Source organism: Euphorbia lathyris, chromosome 2 (genome assembly GCF_963576675.1).
Source record: "Euphorbia lathyris chromosome 2, ddEupLath1.1, whole genome shotgun sequence".
In the NCBI taxonomy this organism is placed as follows: Eukaryota; Viridiplantae; Streptophyta; class Magnoliopsida; order Malpighiales; family Euphorbiaceae; genus Euphorbia; species Euphorbia lathyris.
In genome coordinates, this window is record NC_088911.1 from 125,347,800 (window position 1) to 125,353,188 (window position 5,389).

Below are 5,389 nucleotides of genomic sequence, written 5' to 3' on the forward strand. Positions count from 1 at the left end.
GTATAAACAGCTTTGTTCGATAAATGTAGACTAAAAACTACCCGGCTATTGGTGAGACAGTAAGCTACGACACTCCTGAAGAAGAGTCCCAAAGTTTGAGATATCATAACAGACCTTATAAATGTCTTCAACCACAATCTTAGAATCAGTTTCAAACAAGACGTTATAGTTGTAGATCCATAATCCATTGCACACTATAAAGGGAAGTCAATGCTTCAATAAGGTGGACAGATTGAGTACCTGCTGCATGTTGCGGAAACGACTAGCAAATTGAAAGATAAAGCATAAAATAAATAGAGAAAACACCAGAATTTAACGAGGTTCGGCCAATATTGCCTATGTCACCGGACACTACTAAATATTATTGCAAATGAGCAATTACAATAGAGAAAGGAGGAGAAAACAACAAGGCCTTAGAAATTAGAGGAGGCTTGTTGTGGGGTGCCTTAAGCCTAAAACTCAAGCCCATATATATAGCCTTCCAAACTCCCTCAAAAGTTCTAACTTTTCAATGTGGGACTTTGAACAACTAATATACACTATCCATCTTCTTCCCTTTAGGCTAACATTATGACATTCTTAAAAGGGAGCCATTTTTTCTACAATCTCCACCTTGGCGATCTTCTAAGAAACATCAACCAAACTATTTCCCATCATTTCCTATACTCAGTAGTGTCTTCAAAATTTCAACTTCAAGTAGAGATAACATTAATCAAGTCCAAAAAATGTTGAAACTTGATTGATGTTACCACCTTCGTTGCCATATCTGCAGGATTGTCAGCGGTCGGAATCTTCTGAAGCTGTATTTGACCGGCTTCAAGAATTTCCCTTATAAAATGATAACGAACGTCGATATGCTTCATCCTTGCATGATAGGCTTGGTTCTTTGCTAAATAGATAGCACTTTGACTGTCACAATGCACTTTGACATGCTTCTGTCCAAATCCCAACTCTTTTAGTAACCCTTGAAGCCAAATTGCCTCCTTAACAGCTTCTGTAACTGCCATGTACTCTGCCTCTGTCGTAGACAAAGCAACTATCGACTGTAAGGTAGACCTCCAACTAACTGGTGCCTTCGCTATGGTAAACAAATAACCAGTAGTTGATCGCCGATTATCCAAATCACTGGCATAGTCTGAATCACAATATCCCACTATGCATTCGCCGACTTTCATATCCCGCTCAAACACCAAACCAACATCCACATTATGTTGGATATACTGTAGAATCCATTTCACAGCTTGCCAATGTCCTTTGCCAGGATTGTGCATATACATACTCACAACTCCAACTGCTTGTGAAATGTCGGGCCTTGTACACACCATCGCATACATCAAGCTACCAACTACATTCGCATATGGAACGTTTGACATATGTTCTCGTTCTTCATCACTTTCTGGAGATAGAATTGCACTAAGTTTGAAATGAGGAGCAAGTGGAGTACTGACTGATTTTGTCTTCTCATCCATGCCAAAATGTCTTAGTACTTTCTTTAGATATTGCTTTTGAGTCAAACAAACTCTCCCCAATTTCCTATCTCTGCTTATCTCCATACCGAGAATCTTCTTGGCATCACCTAAATCTTTCATTTTGAATTTTTGATTTAGTTGAGCCTTCAATTTTTCTATCTTTCCTTTATTTTTTGACGCAATCAACATATCATCGACATAAAGGAGAAGATAAACAAATGATCCATCTTGTAGCTTGCGTAAATATACACAGTGATCATACTTGCTTCTAGTGTACTTCTGCCCCATCATGAACTTATCAAATCTCTTGTACCACTGCCTTGGAGATTGCTTCAATCCATACAATGATTTTCTCAACTTGCACACTAGGTTTTCCTTACCAGGAACCTTGTATCCCTCTGGCTGAGTCATATAGATTTCCTCTTCCAAGTCCCCATGTAAAAACGCAGTCTTTACATCCAATTGAACTAGTTCCAAATCAAACTGTGCTACCAAAGCCAACAATATTCTTATGGAGGTGTGTTTTACAACTGGAGAAAATACTTCATTATAATCAATTCCCTCCTTCTGAGCGTAGCCTTTAGCCACCAACCTTGCCTTGTAGCAAACACTGGACTTGTCAGGAAATCCCTCCTTTATTGCAAATACCCATTTGCATCCAATTGCCTTATTTCCCTTTGGTAGACTTGCTAGCTTCCATGTCTGATTCTTTTCAAGGGACTGCATCTCCTCATCCATAGCATTTCTCCATCTTTCATCTTCTGAACTTTGTACAGCTTCAGAATAAGAGGTAGGAATTTCTTCAACTGGAGATGCACAAGCCACTGTATCATCATAGCGAGCAGGATTTTTTCTATTTCTATGTGGCTTTCTCAATGCAATTGGCATCTCTTGTTATGGCGGTTCTTGTGATGGAACCTCACATTCTTCATCTGATCCTTCTACAGTACGACTATCGGATTTCGTTGCTGGATCAATTTTTCTACCTCCTTCAAACTCCACCTGTTTGGAAGTATCCTCCACCTGCTGTGGAGTACCATTTGCTTGCTTATCTTCTGCCTTCTTCAATATGGTGGATCCATCAAAGGTAACATCCCTGCTAAAGATTATCTTCTTGGACTCACGGCACCATAAGCGATATCCTTTGACTCCAGAGGAAATGCCCATAAATACCGCTTCTTTTGCTCTCGGATCCAACTTTGATTCCTTAACGTGGTAGTATGCAGTGGAACTAAACACACATAAGGAATTATAATCTTTAGCTGGTTTTCCATGCCACACCTCTAAAGGTGTCTCGCCGTTGATAGCAGATGATGGTAACCGATTAATGAGATGGCTAGCGTATGTTACAGCCTCAGCCCAGAACTGTCTGCCCAAACCAGCATTGGACAACATACATCGAACTTTCTCCAGTAGAGTTCGATTCATCCGTTCTGCCACCCCATTCTGTTGTGGTGTATTTCTTATTGTGAAGTGTCGGACAATTCCTTCATCTTGACAAACTTTCATGAAAGGGTCACTTTTGTACTCTCCACCATTATCTGATCGGAGACATTTGATCTTCCTTCCTGTCTGAGTCTCCATCATCTTTTTCCACATGAGAAAAATTCCCAACACTTCATCCTTCGACTTCATAGTGTACACCCACACTATTCTAGAGAAATCGTCAACAAAGGTAACATAATAGGATTTACCCCCCAACGAAACTGTTTTGGAAGGTCCCCATACATCTGAGTGAACATAGTCCAAAATACCCTTGGTATTATGGATTGCAGTGCCAAACTTCACTCTCGTCTGCTTCCCTTTTATACAATGCTGACAAAGATCTAACTTGCAGTCCCGAACTCCATTCAATAACCCTTGACTCACCAAAGCTTTCAAGGACTTTTCGTCTGCATGCCCCAACCGCATATGCCACAATCTGGTTGCTTCTAGCTCTTTATCATCACTGGAAACCACTGTTGCTGCTCCAGTAATTGTACTACCATCATAATAGTATAAATTGTTGCTCCTTTGAACTCCCTTCATTACCACAAGTGCGCCAGAGATGACCTTCATGGAATCTTCTTTGATAACAATAGTGAAATCCTTTTTGCTCAAGACTCCCACTGAAATAAGATTCTTCGTCAAGCTCGGCACGTATCTGACATCTGTCAAAGTTCTGGTTGCTCCATCATGATTCCTCAACTGAATTGAACCAATTCCAGCTGTCTTACAAGGACTGTCATTTGCTGTGTGAACAACTCCACCATCTATTTCCTTGGAATCAAAGAACCACTCTCGATTAGGACACATATGGTGGCTACAATCTGAGTCTAGAATCCATGCTTGCAACCCACTTGATGATTCCATGGTAGCCAATGAAAAGTCCGAGTTATCATCATACTCGGTAACATTTGAATCTGCAACAGCCTTCCCTTTACCAGATTTGTTCTTCAGCTTGGGGCAATCTTTCTTCCAGTGCCCTTTCTCTCGGCAAAAGGCACATTCATCTTTGCCAACTCTAAATTTTGACCTTTCCTTCTTGCCTTTACTCTTCTTCTGGGAACGGCCTCTCATGACTAGTGCTTCTTCTGCGCCACTGCTACTTTCTTTCTTATCCTTTTTTCTTAATTCGTAGTTATACAATGCAGCACACACTTCTTTAAGAGACACCTCAGCCTTTCCATGAAGTAAAGTCGTTTTAACAAATTCAAACTCCTCAGGAAGCTATCCCAACAACATCAATGCCAAATCTTCATCTCCAAAAGTCACGTCCAAGTTCATCAAGTCGGCAACAAGCTTATTAAAACTCGTGATGTGATCATTCATCGTCGTACCAGGAACATATGAGAACCTGAACAACCTTTTCTTCATATGAAGCTTATTTTGACTGCTTTTCCTCAAGAACTTGTCCTCCAATGCCTTCCACAAAACACTTGCAGAAGTTTCCTTACTGAATGCATATTTCTGCTCTCTGGAAAGGCATGATCGAATTGTACCACACGCCAAACAGTTTATTGTTTTCCAATCCTTCTCATCAATATCTTTTGGTTTCTCACCTTCAATGGCAATATCTAGACCTTGTTGAAACAAGGCATCCAAAACTTCGCTTTGCCAAATGCCAAAATGACCAGTACCATCAAAGATCTCCACAGCAATTCTGCTGTTTGACACGCTTATTCTTGACAGAATAGATGTCTTTACCTATGTGGGACCTTGTGATGTTTCATCAGTCGTCATCTCAGCTCAAATTGAAAAATCACCAATAATAACTTGCCTTAAATAACTTCACTAGAAAAATTCTCAGGCCACTGGTGGAGTCACAAACGGTCTCACTTAAGTACCAGCTTTCTTAGGCGATTATTTCCCTTTTGACAGAATTTTTCTAAGCACTTAAGACAATATATTATCTAAGATTTTTCCAAATGAGTGTTTTAAACACTACCTTTCAATTTGCTAAATTGTCAACGAAACAAAAAAAAAAACTTTTCTGATGTGCCGACCGATCAGTCTAACTGCGGCGCACAGAGCATACTAAGTTTTTAAAACCAACGAAACCCCAAGAAAAGAAACTTTTCTGATGTGCCGACCGATCAGTCTAACTACGGTGCACAGAGCATACCAAGTTTCTAAACCAAGGCTCTAAGACCAATTGTTGCGAAAACGACTAGCAAATTGAATGGTAAAGCATAAAACAAATAGAGAAAACACCAGAATTTAACGAGGTTCGGCCAATATTGCCTACGTCCCCGGATACTACTAAATATTATTGCAAATGAGCAATTACAATAGAGAAAGGAGGAGAAAACAACAAGGCCTTAGAAATTAGAGGAGGCTTGTTGTGGGGTGCCTTAAGCCTAAAACCCAAGCCCATATATATAGCCTTCCAAACTCCCTCAAAAGTTCTAACTTTTCAATGTGGGACTTTGAACAACTAA